Source organism: Octopus bimaculoides, chromosome 5 (genome assembly GCF_046866305.1).
Source record: "Octopus bimaculoides isolate indiv1 chromosome 5, ASM4686630v1, whole genome shotgun sequence".
Lineage (NCBI taxonomy): Eukaryota > Metazoa > Mollusca > Cephalopoda > Octopoda > Octopodidae > Octopus > Octopus bimaculoides.
The window spans coordinates 48847754-48865939 of record NC_142932.1 but is presented as its reverse complement, the minus strand read 5'-3'; the positions used below and the strand labels follow the sequence as shown (position 1 = coordinate 48865939).

General features: G+C 36.3%; 1 long non-coding RNA gene across 1 annotated transcript; it reads left to right on the top strand.

Moving 5' to 3' along the window:
- The first annotated feature begins 13413 nt into the window (after positions 1-13413).
- On the top strand, positions 13414-17437 carry LOC106870612 (uncharacterized). Its single transcript, XR_001409550.3, has 2 exons — positions 13414-15013; positions 17163-17437. It is a non-coding gene; the product is annotated as an uncharacterized LOC106870612 (long non-coding RNA).
- The last annotated feature ends 749 nt before the right edge of the window (positions 17438-18186 follow it).

The window sequence follows — 18186 nt, the reverse complement described above, 5'->3', positions numbered from 1 at the left end:
TATTCTGGGTTAAATAAAAATAGTAACCACTTGTACTATACAAAACTCTAATCGACTCTGCGCCTGTCCGCAAAATATTGTGGCCGCCTGCCCGATTTAAAAATCAATAAGGAATGAAAAATCTTTAAACATGGAGATGATTACTCTGAATACAGGTATACATGCACGAACAAAAGAAGACGTGCTCATACAAAGATGAGTAAAATAAGAGAGAGAGAGAGAAAGAGGATGAGAGAGAGAGAGAGAAGGAGAGAGGGGGAGAGAGGGGGAGAGAGAGTGGGATATATATATATATATATATATAGAGAGAGAGAGAGAGAGAGAGAGAGAGAGAAAGAGAGAGAGAGAGAGAATAAAAGGATTCTAGTTGAATGCGGTGGGAATTGATTTCATTTAGTGAAACAGACAAGTTTCGAGGAACCCGCCGCTTAGCGATAAGACACCGTCGGGACTATTATGAGACGAGAAATGTATCTGTGTGTGTGTGTGTGTGTGTGTGTGAGCATCTCTCTCTCCGTCTCTCTCTCTCTCTCTCTGTCTTGTGTATCTGTACATGTACATATGTATGTATGTATGTATGTATATCTGCACAAACGTATTCGTATACGCACCTGTAGACACGCACGCGCACACATACACATAGACACACATACATATAGGCATGCATACATCTGTGTATGTGTGTGTATACATACATGTATATATATATATATATATATTATATACATATATATGTGCGTGTATATACATATATATATATATACACACACACGCACGCACATACACATATGTATATAACTCTGCATATACGTATGAATATTTGTGTATGAACATTTCTACAAGACTACAGGCACACACGCACGCGCGGACGCTTTCTCACAAAAACATATTCAAAAACACATTTATACATCTCATTGTGTTCTTGTGTATATGTTTTCGTGTTATATTATGTGCGTGTGTGATGTATACGAATGGGTATGCTCACGTGTTCCAGTGTTATTTACTGGAAACTATCATAAGATCTATTAAACAATAAACCACTTATTGAACAAATATTTTCCATGAAACATCTGGTGATAATAAGTGGCAGTGGTGACCTATTAGATTTAGCAAACAGCTGGAGTGGTTCTCTCTCTCTCTCTCGTACGCACACACACACATGTACACACAGATACACAAACACACACGCACGCACATGCACACACACACACACACACACACACGCGCACAAATAAACCCTTGAGTGTTAATAAGAGGAAGAACGGGAATACACAGCACTGAATATTCAAATGAATTCGTTCATAATTTATTGGACGCTGAAAGTTTGAAAATTGTTTTTATCAGTTTCTCGCCTACGGTCGCCGGACGATCATGAAAAACTGGAACATGTATTTCGTATATAATAACTATACAGTGAGAATGTCTGCTACTCGTAGCCAGTCCTCTTGGTTCTGGTATCTTTGAGAAACTGAATTACACGTATATTCTCAATGTTTCGGCAAATGTAATAACACCATATGTTGAACCGAAGTATTCCTTACAATTTAACAAATGTAAGAATAACATGTTATTTATTGTTTTTCCAGTTCCTCCTTGTATATGGTAGATCCGGTGGAGGCGCAATGGGCCAGTGGTTAGGGCAGCGGACTCGCGGTCATAGGATCGCGGTTTCGATTCCCTATTAATTACATTTGAACAGTCTGATGTCAGTTTACCTGGAAGGAAACAATGCAGTATTAATAAGAACATTGGAAATTAATACATGTAATATTCTACAGCTCTAGCATCATCCTTCAACTTGTATCTTTGTGTGTTCATTTATATTTATTGTAGAATTTTTTTTCTCTTGTTTGGGAACTGTTTCGATTCCCAGACCTGGCGTTGTGAGTGTTTATTGAGGGAAAACACTTAAAGCTCCACGAGGCTCTGGCAGGGGATGGTAGCGAACCCTGCTGTACTCTTTCACCACAACTTTCTCTCACTCTTACTTCCTGTTTCTGTTGTGCCTGTAGTTCAAAGGGTCAGACTTGTGACACTGTGTCACGTGGAATATCCCCGAGGACTACGTTAAGGGTACACGTGTCTGTGGAGTGCTCAGCCACTTCCACGTTAATTTCACGAGCAGGCTGTTCCGTTGATCGGATCAACTGGAATCCTCGACGTCGTAAGCGACGGAGTGCCAACAATGGTAGATCCATAAGATGAGGTGATTCCTGCAATGTCATAATGATCCCAATTGCCAGTATCTTCAGCCAGCCTTATCTTCATTAAGGTATAAATATATGCAGCATGCCTTATGTTTCATTAATGTTTGCATCGCATTTTCTTTTGTTACCAATATTATATTGTCTGTTGTGGGTTTTTTTTTATTGAACTGTGAGAGTAAGCGTGTCGGAAAACTGTGTTGTACGAGGGCCGACTGAAAAGTTCGTAGGCTGACAAAGATACCCAAACGGAATGTGACCAAATGATGTTTATTTTTCAATAGCATTGGCTACTTGATTTATAGTCAATTGCCTGTCATCCACCTGCATGTGGTGAACACAATCAATGTTTTCCTTTGTGGTGGAGGTCAAGACCTAGGGTCATCTTCAAGACTCTCTGTTCAGCTCCTCACTTTTGCCCTGGAGAACCATGCTCTTATGAAGCAAGCATGTCATCATGAATGTCTTTGGGAACTAAACCATTTTTCTGCAAGCACTTGATAACACCGCGATGCCATATTTTGTCGGTTTTCAAGATAAGTCACTATTAGTTACATTTGAACAGTCTGATGTCAGTTTACCTGGAAGGAAACAATGCAGTATTAATAAGAACATTGGAAATTAATACATGTAATATTCTACAGCTCTAGCATCATCCTTCATAGGCAGCCTATGAACTTTTCAGCTCACCCTCATGATAGTTCTTCCGAGTGTATGCATTCTGAATTCAAATCGCATCAATGTTGTCTTTAACGTTCATTCTTTTGAGTCCGAAAGAATAAAGTACCAGTCACGCACTGATGTCAATGTAATGGAGAAAACCATTCCCACAAGACTTTGTGCCTAATTTAGAAACACTGGTGAAAGTCGGTTTCAAAGTTATTTTCATGACGGTGTTTTCAGTTTTAGCTCCATTGGTTTCATCTTCCTCGGATCCTAACATCTAAATTTCTTTAAATATCATCATATATAGCAATATCTAGTAATAAACAACGGTTATTGATGATAATAGAAATTATTATAGCAGCCAAAACAATACATGTACGATACAATCGTTTATTTATATATTTATTAATTTACTAATTCATCTATCTATCTATCTATCTATCTATCTATCTATCTATCTATCTATCTATCTATCTATCTATCTATCTATCTATCTATCTATCTATCTATTCATTCATTCATTTATTCACACATTCATGTATGTATTTATCTGCTTTCCCATTTATTTTTCAGTTTGTTGATGGTGATAGCCATGGTAATAAAAATATTTGTCACCAAATTATGAGCTTCATTTCTCAATTTTATAAGTTATTCATTTATTTATATTTATGATTTAATGCTTCAAAAATTGTTACAAGACTATGATGATGATGATGATGTTGAAGGTAATTACTAATGATTTATTAGTCACTGACCACAAAAGCATACAGTATTCGTACGTAGAACATTAAAAATTAAAGAGGATGCTTACAAAGACGTTTGAGGCGGGACAAACCTGTTATACCTGAAAGAGATTTATGCAATAAATAAGGGGAGAAGTTTTAAAATGTATGGGAAAATATCATACACATAATTACACAGAAGTAATAAATGAATATAATAAAACATCCTTATTGAAACAGTATAAATGATTTAAAATTTCATTTGCGTTGATCAGGACACTCCACTGCCCTAAGTTCATATTCTCTTTATACAACCTCTGTAATTGTTCAACACATTAATGCTGAATGTTACGTAGCGAACTCTTTGTTGAGGGTGGGAAAATATGTTCACATCTTGCGGTTGATTGACTTGTAAATTAAATACACTCGGCGAGCTTTATTAAAAGCTGCTTTTTCCTGCTTTATTATGTCTAGTCCCATCATATCCCTCGTTCAGTATTTCGTTTGCGTAGAGCTGTGAATTTAATTTTATTTAGGGAAATAATGGATTTCTACTTAGGGGAAACGGCTCTACTGCACAGAATATGCACTCAACCGCATCGAAGAGGGAATTTCCTCCATCACGATATTTTATCGTTATCATTTTCGTTATTTTAGGAAAATCTACTATTTTTTTTCAACCTCCGTTTTGTACCCATCCTTGTAATTGAATGGCAAAGAACCACTATGAGGTGATGGGGACTTTCTGGTGATTTAAGTTGCATTGTCGCTGCTTTGTTGTAAGTTTCTCTCGTTGTATCAGCCAGTCGATTAGGGAAAGAGCGGGCAATTTTTTTACAACAACTCTAGAGCTTCCCACAGTGCCGACTTAAAGCACGCTGCAACCACTATGATTTGCTCTGTTTTGCTTTTTACGTTTTAATTTTGACCGTTCAAACATACTTTAAATGACTTTTACTTCTACTTGAATAGCAGCTTCGTCTGAAAACCTTCCTCACAGCACCCACTACAAGGCCTCGGAGAGAGCGGGTAGATTTATTCACAACGACTCTCGAGTTTACCATGGTGCCGACTTATACTATGCTGCTACCATAACATCAGCAACCACTGTGATTTGCTTTGGTTGCTTCAGTGTTTTTTTCTTTTACTTCTCATTTTTCTCCTTTCAAACATCTTTTAAATGACTTTTACTTCCGCATGTGTTATTTCTTTACTACCCACAAGGGGCTACACAAAGTGGAGACAAACAAGGACAGACAAACGGATTAAGTCGATTATATTGACCCCAGTGCGTAACTGGTACTTATATAATTGACCCCGAAAGGATGAAAGGCAAAGTCGACCTCGGCGGAATTTGGACTCAGAACGTAGCGGCAGACGAAATACCGCTAAGCATTTCTCCCGGCGTACTAACGTTTCTGCCAGCTAGCCGCATGTGTAGTAGACGGGCCTTCTGTACATACTTCCACATGTGTAGCAGCTGGGCCTTCTAACCAATGCTTAGTCTGAAAACCTTCCTCTCAGCATCTACTGCATGGCTACAGTTTGGTCTTCATTTTCATAAGGGGATGGATTAATACTGCAGTGAAGGTTGTTTTTCGCAATGATGGCTTGTATACTGTTCTCCATACTTTTGTTTGAATAAGTACGTGTATTTGTTGCTGCTTTTGTCATTGTTGTTGTTGTGAAATGAATTGTATATAATGCTTCATGTTTTTGCTGGATTCTTATTATATTTTCAATTACCACACCTTGTATCTTTGTGTGTTCATTTATATTTATTGTAGAATTTTTTTTCTCTTGTTTGGGAACTGTCTTATTTTGTTCAATGTAATTTCCTCTCGAGGCGGTTCACATACAGTGTGATATTATTATTAACTTGGAGTTATATGGTAAATGGAATTTGTTGCTGATACAACCTAAGCTTCCCAAAATGTTCAGTAAATGTTCCTGTGTAAAGACCAAAATGAAAATTATTTCTTTCAGTCACGCTCGAAGAAAATTTAGAAATCTGGGAGTAAATATTAAGGACATCTGAACGAGAGACTACTACTACTACTACTACTACTACTACTACTACTACTACTACTACTACTACTACTACTACTACTAATAATAATAATAATAATCTTTTTTTATTGACCACAAGGGCCGCACACAAAAGCAAAGGGCGATACAACACAAAGAACAGTGGTGATGTATATATAGTGCGTGTAAAGAGTAAAGAGATCTATAAAAATTAACAATAAATAATCGGATACTAAAATTCCTCAAAAGCGAGGAAGCTCCACCCAGGGTCAGCCAAAGAAGCCCACTCCTGGATACTCCGAATACCAACGATACCTCAGGCAGCCACCCTTCCCTTCTCCATTCTCTCTGGTCTATAGGTGCATGCTCAGAGTAGGGCCATTCACATGGGCCATCCTCGCCACATTTACCCACCTTTCAACAAATTTACGGGGTGCAGCACTTCCCACTCCACCCTCACTTTCTTTTGAAGTGGAATTCTAAAACGTCGATGAGTCCCTGGCCGAAGAGGAAGATGACTGTTTTGAATTCTTTAAACCTAGTCCATCACATTACCTCTTTCGCCACAGCCACTAGCCAGAGGAAAACTGCCTGCCTTTCCCTCCCAAAAGAAACTGACTCGGATCCGTCCTATATGCGACAATAGGTGTTCGACAAAGCTCAACAAGTCAGCAAAGCCCGGACACCGGACGAGAGCATGAAGAACGGTTTCATCGCCCTGCTCACATCTCGGACAGGTCCGTCTGACAGCACGTCCGTGCCTGTAGAGCTCCAAAGGTGATGGACGCTTGATTTTGAAGTTTCTATCTCAGTACTCTTTAGTCACACACGTTTTCTTGAGCTCTTGCTATTTCTAGAATCCTCTTTTGCTTTATGTGTTTCTTCGCGGTCCAACGTCTTCCAGAATATTTCATGTGGACCGTCTACACAGTTCCATCTGATTCGAACTTATCTCTAATTCAAGTGATGATAAGTCGCATTGGTGGATCTCTTTGAAACCCTCTTCTGATCTGTTTTTATACCGGCTACGTTTTCAAACTTCCAGTAACACTCCAGAAACAAATTTCGTTTGTTCAAAACTTAGTCTGGAACTATTTTCTAATGGTTTAAATCTGAAAAGAAATGAAAATTGAATGATCAGTTGTTAAATTGTGCATATATTTTTTGGACACTCTGCATATATATAAAAGTAAACACGAAAAATATTTAAGAATTGGAAATTCCAAGACGAAATAACGAATCTGACACTATAAAGCTAGATATACTTCAAGAATTACAAACAGTAGATCTTACTAAAGATCGCCGAACGTGCCATCCAAAGATAGAATTCAACGATAAAACAGCAATAACAATAAATAGACGCAAGCTTGGCCATCACAGGCTTAATTAAAGTTACAAGCATTGATAGTAATACGCTGGATTCAATAACATACGCAGTAACCTCTCCGGTTGCAATGGATTACGGGTATTCTTTCAGATCCACTGAAATAGGAATATAAAAATCCAAATGAACAAATTATAAAACAGATGCAGATGAAGATGTCTATCTTCTCACTCTTTTATGAAACCAATTAGAAAACACCACAAATAAAAAACGGGAAAGATATATATATATATATATATATATATATATATATATATATATAGAGAGAGAGAGAGAGAGAGAGAGAAAGAGAGAGGGAGAGGGGGGAGAAATAGAGAACGGGAAAGGTATATATATATATATATATATATATATATATATATATATATATATATAGAGAGAGAGAGAGAGAGAGAGAGAGAGAGGGAGAGGGGAGGAGAAATAGAGAGAGATGGAAAGATAGATAGATAGAGAGATAGAAAGAGAGATTCTACTGAAATGTAGCATGACAAAACAATCAAGAAACAGAAAGAAGTACTAAGAATAATCAAAGAGTATCAAAAACAGGCGATCCTTTTTTAATCGCATATGGTGGTGGGTTTGAGAAATGGTTCTTTCAAAAAAGCAAAATTAAATTAAAAATTTTGGTTTCAACTGCTAATGATTTTCTCAAAATGTGATAAAACTAAGAGAGTATTCAATGGCACGCGATCAGCAAGAGAAATATAAAAAAAAAATTAGTGGGAGGAGTATAAGCGGCAAAGGAATCATGTCGGGCAATGTTTGTTAAAAACCACAAACAATCTGAAGTATCGTGAGAGTTTGTAACATCAGAAGAAACAATCCAGATATTGAAAACAAAAGGAAAAAACGAAAAACTGGAAGTCAACATGAGATGATTAAAATTTAAACTTATAGATGATAAAAATTTAAACTTATAGATGATAAAAATTTAAACTTATAGATGATAAAAATTTAAACTTATAGATGATAAAAATTTAAACTTCTGGTTAAAAATGCATGAAGTACCAGAAGAGACTTTTAACGAGATATTAACGCTACCGGAGAAAACATCTGACTGACTCAGGGGAAAACCCATCTTAATAATTAGAACCCAAGACAACTACTGACCCAGGAAATGCTTCCTACAACTTAATGCGTTAACTACAATCATATTAAAGACAGAAGACAAATATTTAGAAAGAAAAATCTGTTTCTAGAAAGGCAACATGAATGCTGCAAAGACTCATGCAGATGTAATGATAAATTAATGGTCAACAAAGATAGAATCGACGAATGCAAAAGGAGACAGAACTGAGTATGGCAAAAATTGAGTACCAGAAGGCTTTTGAGGGTATTCGGTAAAGTGGATCCTAAAGAAATTGTCATTAGTAAAGAAGCGCCAGTAAGGGGCAGGTACATTGAGCATGTCTAGACTATAAGGTAAACAATTTTGGCAGAGATATCATACGTACATGCTGCATGTGTGTTTTACGTATTTATGTATACATACGTATGCACACACACTCTCTCTCTTTCTCACACTCACACATTTACACACATACACACACATTTATACACATACATTACCTTTTGGATTACTGGTTTGTTATGTAATCGGTATATTACTCGTGAGATTATTAAGAATACGAAGGTTTTTCCAGAAGAAATATATATCCTTATATGACAGATTAAACTTATATATCCAGTAGATATTTTTGAGAGTTATTGACCCTTAGTTCATTATATCATCGCTCGAAAAATGACTTCATATTACATGCGAAATATGTATTTCCATGATTGATATGACAACCCATTTTGAAAAGATAACTTGAAATACAGTTTATTTCGGAAATTCTATTACATTTTTAAAGTATTCTACCGATATTTTGCATGTTTATTCTTAATACGTCCAGACGGGCTCGAACAGCAGATACGTACGCTGTAGTGTATGTTATAGGAGAATAACTTCTTTCACGACAACAATATGTTCATAAAACACTCGGCTTGTTAGCGCACTGGATTCTAGGAGACTGGTGTATTTACAAGTTGATCTCGTCAGCCAGAATCACCCAGACTGGTAAATTTTGCGTTCGAAGCTGCCTGTACGTATTAAGAATAAGTCCTTGTTTTTAACCGGTCACTTCAAAGCAAAGTTTGATTTGTTTGGTTTGCAATATGTATATGCAACCATTTAAACATGCACATCTCGATATAAGTATAAATTATTGTTAACTCAAGCTTCCAGGGCGAATAACGTTTATGCATGATTCTGAAAATTGCATATAGTATTGCATGATAATATAATAACGCTCATGAGATTGATTTTCGATGAAACAGTTACAAATCAATGCAATAACAGAACTTGCTCACTCCATTTTCCTTGGTAATAAAACTCGGAGAATATTTGTAAATTTTCAGGCATGTGTTTGATATAACAAACAATCTCCTGATTACTATCTGCCTGATAACCTGGACACGTAAAAGTACGTAAAAGCGTTTAACATCCAAAAGACATTACTATATATATATATATATATATATATATATATATATAGACACTTATGACATACCATGTCATATCAACAATTAAGATTTCCAATTAAAAGGACATATAGCAATTGGGTAAGGGACAATATATATATATATATATAAATATATATATATATATATATATATATATATATATATATATATATATATATATATATATATATATATATATATATATATAAATAAATATATATATATATATATATATATATATATATATATATAAATAAATATATATATATATATATATATATATATATATATATATATATATATATATGTGTAAGGTCATCCCATAAATAATGCGGCTTTTTACACTTTTATTTTTCAAAATTAAGACAAAGTTAATTTTTTTTAATCTAAAATATTCTTTTTCATTTTCTACAATGTTATCTATCTGTCCTTGACGAAAATCACTCCTCCAGTACTGTTCTTAATTCGTCTAGAGAATTCATATTTTTTACGTCCAAATGATTTTGAAGACTGCGGAATAAATGATAATCAGATGGTACAATGTCCGGCGAATATTGTTGCTGGGGCATCATTTCCCATTCAAACTGCTCCGGCCATTGAAATGTCATCCTCGCTTCCTGATGGAAGAACACCTTTGTTCTTCTAGCGCTGACTTAAGCCGCTCATGCAGTTCGTGGGTGAAGACCTTCTTTAGCCTGGGGTGCCGGTGCTTTTCCTTTCCCTAGCCACTGTCTTCAGCGCTTGAAATTTTTACAGAGAACCTATTTCATCAGTGACTTATTTCATGAGGTCCAAAAAAGGTTAATTTGTGAGACGTGACAGCAAAGAAGAGCATACATTCATCCCTGCACGCGATTAGTTTGTGAGGAACCCATTAATCCAATTTGCTGACTTTTTCGATGGCATGCAGATGTCGATGAGTGGTTGAATGGCCAAACCCAAGCTTCTCTGATAGTTTCTCAACAGTTACGGTGGGATTTTGTTCCACCAGCGTTTGCAGAACGTCCTCGTCGAGCTCTACAGTTCTTTCAGGACGAGACTCGTCTTCTAGGCTGTAGTTTACGGCTTGGAATTTCTGGAACCACCGTTGACATTGGCTTACACTTATTGTCCAATTCCCATATACTGCATTAATATTACTTATACTTTCCGTTGCGTTGTTGCCTCTATTGAACTCATAAAGCAAAATATGCCGAATAGGCTCCTTTGTCACTTCTGTTATAGGTTTGAAAGAATAACTTAAAATCAAACTGAACTCTTCAAAACTTGCACTAAGAATAAGGGCAAGGTAAAATTATTACCTGCTTTTGTAGCAAGTTGATGCAGGTAGTTTATTCCGTCCTCCTCAGACTTTTAGTTCATGCAATTGAAAATACTGCAGTATTTATGGGATGACCCAACATATACCCACACAAACGCAACATGCACATGCACACATACCCACACAAACGCACACATACACATGCACATATACATACACATACACACGCGCGCGCAAACACATGCACATATATAAAACACCCTCCCCGAATAATACTGTTTCAAGTTCCTAAGACTCACGGAGCCGGTTCCTCTGTTTCAATGTTGTATAATTGACCGAGATCACAACACTCTCCCTGATTGGTATGTCAGTACGTTGCAGGGCAACTCATTCACAGCTGATTGGACGGTGCATGGTGAACACAACGAACCCACTATAATATAATATATAGATAAGTTTGGAAAGAGACATAATTAATAATGCCTTTATTCACACTTAGCTGTTGTTTGGCCATGTTTCGCTTCTTTTACTTTTTCCAAAGTGTTGATGTTTGCTTATATATTTGAAATATCTTGCATAAATCCATATGTAACCTTTTCACGAGTATATATTTTTAATATTTAATTTTTAGTATTTACTGATTTTTACTGATATTACATATCTGTAGTAAACATGTAAGCTAATGATGTTAGTATTTTTTCACTTTGCTTCCTTGCTGTTTCTAAATGTAAAATGCAGTTTGTGTTTGAAAAACAGAAAGCTATTCCTTACCACAGATACAACCATTATGGTCCGGTGATCTGATGCGTTAGCTTTCTTTATTTGCATTCATTTGTGAATATACAAGTGTATTGTATACTGATGAGCATACACATTAATCCAAAACTGTGCTTCAAATTTTTGCGTACTGAAAATAATACTAATTGAACAATTTTACGAAACGGCAGTAGTCACATGAAAGTCATGTGGAAAGTTTAAATAATTTTCACCTCTTACACCTGAATTTGAGGTTTATATATATATACGTATGTATATAACACATACACACAAATACATACATACATACATATATAAATGTCTGTGAGTGAGTCTGTGTGTGTGAAGGCGCGTGGCTTAGCGGTTAGGGTATTCAACTCACGATCTTAAGGTCGGGAGTTCGTTTCTTCAGACACTATTTCAAGTTGTACCAGCCCACTAAACTGGCAAAAATGAGTAGTACATGTATTTCAAAGATCCAGCCTAGTCACGCTGAATCTCCCTGAAAACTACGTGAAATGTACGCATGTACGTGGAGTGCTCAGCCACTGGAACGTTAGTTTCAAGTGCCGACTGTTTCGTTCATCGGATCAACTGGAATCCTAGTTGTCGTAACCGACGGAGTGCCAGATGAAGTCGAATAAGTGTATATAGAAATACATATATAGTTTGAAAGATATATTGATCACTCGTCACGTATTATTTATATTGATTAGCATTACCATTGAGAAAAAGGAGAAAATTGATTTGACCATCAGAATTTACGACCATATAGACATTAGTTGAGCATTATGAGACGCACAATCACATTTCAAGCATAAAAACTAAACGGAACGATTCGAGGCTATGCTGAATAATTTATAGCCATTATTGAATGATATTGAAAGTAAACCATATGGCAACTGGCACTCCGTCGGTTGCGATGACAAGGGTTCCAGTTAATCTGATCCACGGAACAGCTTGCTCGTGAAAAGGCTGGTCCTTTGAATTACAGGTAAAACTCATTTTTGCCAGCTGAGTGGACTGGAGCAACGCGAAATAAAATGTCTTGCTCAAGGACAAAACATGCTACCGAGACTGGAAGTCACGACCTTACGATCGCGAACTTATTACCCTAACCACGAAGACACGCGACTTCACAGTAGATCATATAAAGTGGAACAAATTCAATAAATTCAAATGGTATGGACCGTTTAATGTCGATATTCCAGCCTTCTATTTGTGTGTGATTATGTGCATTTATCTGTGAATATACGCCTAAATGTCTGAATATGAATAAATGTGTTTGTGTGTGCGTTGGTGTATTTGTATGTTTTGGTGTGTTGGCGTGTTTGTTTTATTTAAAAATTCATTTTTTTTTTTTGCAACGTAAATATTGAAGACACCAAAAGTGAAACGGAAAAACTTCAAATTCTATTGTTACGACATAATGACTTGTGACGTAATGACTTATGTATATATTTATGTGTATATATTGCGTTAATGTGCGTGTGTTTGTATTCGTATGCATATGATATTTTCTATCCTCCGACGCTCGTTCACTTTCTTTTGTCTCCTTTCTTCTTTCTTCAAATGGTTAAATGTTACTCACTAAAGAAAGTACATATAGAAATAAGCTTAGCGTATTAAACAGACATTCATACACACACACATACACACACACATGTACACATATATAAATTTATGTATGTATGTATGTCGTGACGTCCTGCGCCCACATATGCATATATATATATATATATATATATAAGTATAGATGTAAGTATGTACATATACGTATGTATATGTACATGTATATATATATATATATATATATATATATATATATATATATATATATATATATATATATATCATTTATATTATAATATGATTGAACGCCACGAATCCTCTTCCAAATCTTCCAATCTTAATGATTCTATCTTTTTACTCTTTCGTTTTTCTCTCTTCCTTTCTGTTATTCTTCTACCTCCTCTTTTCCCCCTCATGTTTTTTACTCACTTATACTATCTCCAATTTTTGTTTCTCCCCTTCACAGTTCTCTGTCTGTCACTCTCTCTTCCTCACTCTTCCTCTCTTGCTCACGTGGTTTCCACGTGACCATCGGCCAGGGTTTATTTCTGAAGTCCTAGTAATTATTCTACCGGTCTCTTTGCCAAACCACTAAGTTACGGGACGTAAACACACGAACACCGTTTGTCGAGCAATGATGGGGAAAAACACAGACACAAACAGACACACACACACACACACACACACACACACACACACACACACACACGACGGGCTTCTTTCAGTTTCCATCCACCAAATCCACTCACAAGCCTTTCGTAGGCCCGAGGCTATAGTAGAAGAAACTTACCGAAAGTGCCACGTAATGGGACTAAATCCAGAACCATGTGGTTGGGAAGCACTATATATATATATATACATATATATATACGTAGGTAGCTACGTAGATGTAGGTATATATATACCGTTCTGAACAAATATTTATTGAAGACACATACATTATACCCAGGGCTGTGATCTCTGATCGTAGACATCAGGCCCGATGCTTGCAACAGAATGAATTCCTCTGTTAAAGGAACACAATAGCCAAGTGGTGTTCTTAAACTAGGTGGCGGGTTAGTCTACCATCTAAATTATCCACGGCGATATTGGAACTCAGAATTCAAAGAGCCGGAACAAATATTTCAATGCTTTTCCACCAACGTTCTAATGATAACGGCAGTTCACTGCTTTTAATTTCCCTGACCTCTGAATGATAAAAGGTAAGTTTGGCCTTGCTGAGATTTGAAATCAGAATGTAAGGTGCCAGAAAGAATAGCACAAGATATTACACCTGGTGTTCTATCGACTCCGCCAGAATGCTGCTCATTGCTCTCTAAGTCTCAAAAGTTGGACGCGGCACAACAATCTAACGGACGACTCGTCAATCTCTAAAAGGTGATCAACGGTGCTACTTACATCAGCGAGCCAACGGAGAAGCCTCTACGCGGTTTCTCACCCACATAGCAGCTAAATCTCTCTCATACCTTACCTGCCTACCACACTAAATAATGTAGACTGTAGTGTTCTGTTCCTAAGGAAAAAGATAGGGTATTGGGGTTGGAAATAATTTTGATCAATAGTTCCCTCAAGGAAAGAATACCTGGAATTAATCAAGGACAAGATCAAAGAACTACAATTCAGTATATGCTTACAACAAAAGTTACTCTATCTTATTGGAACCCGGGTGACTTAGCTAACAGCGAATACAGGAATGAAAAAAAATCGCTACCCCTAGAGGAGCAAACGAACTGTCGATCTCTCGACCATTGACTGGCAATCCGCTAAACTATCTATTATTGTATACACCTGCTCATATCTTTATCTCCCATAATATATTTTTCGTTTGTGCATTCCTATGAAACACCCCCACTGTTTCATCTGTGGCGAATTTCAACATTAAGCAGATTTTCTATCATAATACTATATTACGAAGGTAATCCTTCTTCTTACAGTACACAAAACACACACACGCACATACATACATACATACATACATACATACATACATAAATATATAGATACATACATACGTACATACATACATACATACATACATACATACATATACACGCGCGATCACACACACATATGCCCACACAGCGTAGGTTTCGTTTCTAATTTTCACAATTTTAAAACATACACAAATACACACACAGACACACGTACACGCACGCACACACATACATGCGCATACAAGCCCACACATACCTATATATTTCATTCACCTGCTTTATTTTTTGTATTTTACTCTTTCACTTTCTGTCATTCATTCCATGTCGTCATTCTCTGCTATCTCGTGTCTTGTACCAGCTCTATATATCTCCTTTATTTGTGAGTTTATTTGTCAGCCTATCTCGTCGTCGTCGTCGTCATCGTCGTCGTCGTCGTCGTCGTCGTCGTCTTACTCCTCCTCCGCCTTCTCCTCCTCCTCCCCCTCCTCCTCCTCCTCCCCATCTTCCTCTCCCCACCACTCCACCTACCTGTTCCCTTCTTCTTTCTCCTCCTTCCCCTCTCCCTCCTCTTCGCTCAAATTCAGCATGTGTATGTGTGTGTATATTAGAGAGAGAGGGAGAGAGAGAGAGAGAGAGAAATAGAAATATTTATAGATATATGGCTTATTTAAACGAAATAATCCATATATTCTACATCTTTTGAGTCCTCTTCCTCGTTCATCGACAAAAGTCAACATTTAAATGTAACACACACACACACACACACACACACACACACACACACACACACACACACACACACACATGTATTACATTTAAATGTTGACTTTTCTATCTTCCTCTCTCTCTCTCTTTCTCTCTCTCTTTCTCTATCTATCTATCTAGCTAGCTATCTATTTATCTACCTATCTATGTATCTATATATATATATTTATATCCATATACATACCAGCAGAACATCATCGCTTTATGGACACTTCACTTTAGGAAGATTTCTTGCTTATGTAAATTGTAAAGTATGAATACTAATTTGGGGATTCTGTTTGTAATTTCGCTTTTATGGAAACTCGGATAAATTTAATAATTTAGATTCTACTCGTTCTTCTTAACCAAAACGCCGCTTTTCAGTGTTTTAGATAGTAACTCTTCAACCGTCTGTAATCATACAATATATTCCCCCGCTTCAGTCTTTCACCCTTTCAGAGTCTTTTTAGATCCATAGGATTACGACAGTTTCTTTCTCCTCACGTAACAGTTCTTTCTTGGTGTTACTAGATTTACTACATATCTGTTGTGGATAATTGTTGTGTTTGCCTACAATTTAAGTAGTTTCGAAAGAAACCAACATGTGGAACTGAATGTGGAGCGAAAAGAAACCGTAAAAACCTTAAATTGAATATTAAAATTGATGTTTTATAAACGCTTGGATCATGAGAAAAAATTAGTTACATTATCAAATCATTAACTTTGATCCCGGTTACGGTGAAACAATATGTGAAAATAGACCGGAAATTAAACAGAGTGCTCAAGAAGCTACTCTGCTGACTGCTCGGATTTAATTTTTCATTAATCCAATATAGTAGGACGCTTAAAGCAGAATGGCTCTTGAGTTTATGGATCGTCGATAAGCCTCGATGTAATATGCGGCTAAGCATAATGGTACGTTTTTTTTTAAACCGAAAGTTTGTGTGACGATTTGCAGAGAAAGGAAGGTGAAACCTCTCATACAAAACGCTTTCTTGCTTGTAAATTTAATAACCTTTTCCCGACCTACTGGTAATCGATATCATGAAAATTAATAATTATCTAAATTCTTATGTTTAACAGATAAATCTAGTTATCCGTATAGGTTTCACAAAATATAATAAAAGATTAAATTATAATACCATTAAGACTGTTAGGTAATACTATACAAGATCTGATCAAAATGTATCGGATTTGTTGCTACTGAAACAGAGTTAAAGTACGCAAAGTGAAGCTGTTTGGCACAAATTGATCTTGAACTCTATCGCGCATTCAGACAAAATTCTAATGTTTTCGCTCATTTCCGTTTTCTTTACAGTTGTGCTTGGAAGTAAAGTGTGTAGGTTGTAGTTGTCTCAAAAATAACAACGGCTTTTACTTGTGCAGGATCTTGATTGTGTCGAGGAAGAAGAAAAATTGAAAACGCTCATAACTGGTGAGGAATCGTGAGTCTATGGCTACGACCCCGAAACCAAGGCAAAAATCATATCCCATTTGAAAGGAATAAGATTTCAAGACATCGAAGAAATCCAAGAGAATTCGAGGAGACAGCTGCTCGCTGTCCTCCCAAAAGAGTTCCAGAAATACTTCTATCAATGAAAACGATGTTGGATAAAGCGTGTGAGATAAGTTCGAAGGAAATTAAATTCCGGATTAATATCTGTTGTAGTTTTCTTATTATATATCAAACCTTGTAAAAACTTATAATGATATTAATGCTGAGGTTAAAGTCGTGAGTTGAAAAATACGCTTCGTTAACGGTAGAATAACTCGCTAAATGAGTTTTACACCACAGTTAAGGATCAAGCGTTGATTTCAAAATTGACATTAGGTGCTTAGTAATTAAATCAAATAAAACAAGTCGGACTAATTTGTTGAAAGATTACTAGGAAGATTAATTATAAAGTTAAGAAATTGTGAAATTTACATAGTTATCGAAAAGCTTGAAACATTAGACAATCATATATCTAAATTTAGATTTTAGGTACTGGATATAATTAACTTTTATAACACATTCACTTAATATGTAATGAGAATAAAACAAAACGACATTACTATATAGATGAGATTGACCTAGAGATATTCGTACATGCCAGGGAAACTTAGACCTCCGATAAAATCTCTGAACTTGTGAAAAAGATCTGACACTGTAGGAAGCTGTAATGTACAGGTCGTTCGTCTGTCGGCCCAAATATACAGAACATTCTGAAAGGAATATTCAAGTGTAATTTTGGGGCGACGGCGAAGCCCTGCTTACTTATGCGAAGAGCATTACATTAGGTGAATATAGAAGGTAACTTAGTACTTTCAACTAAGTAAGATTGAAATCAATATAAAACACCAGCAGTAAGACGCGCACGCGTACGTGATAAAGGCGAAAGTTTTGGATAGGGAAAGTTTTGAGGTCAAT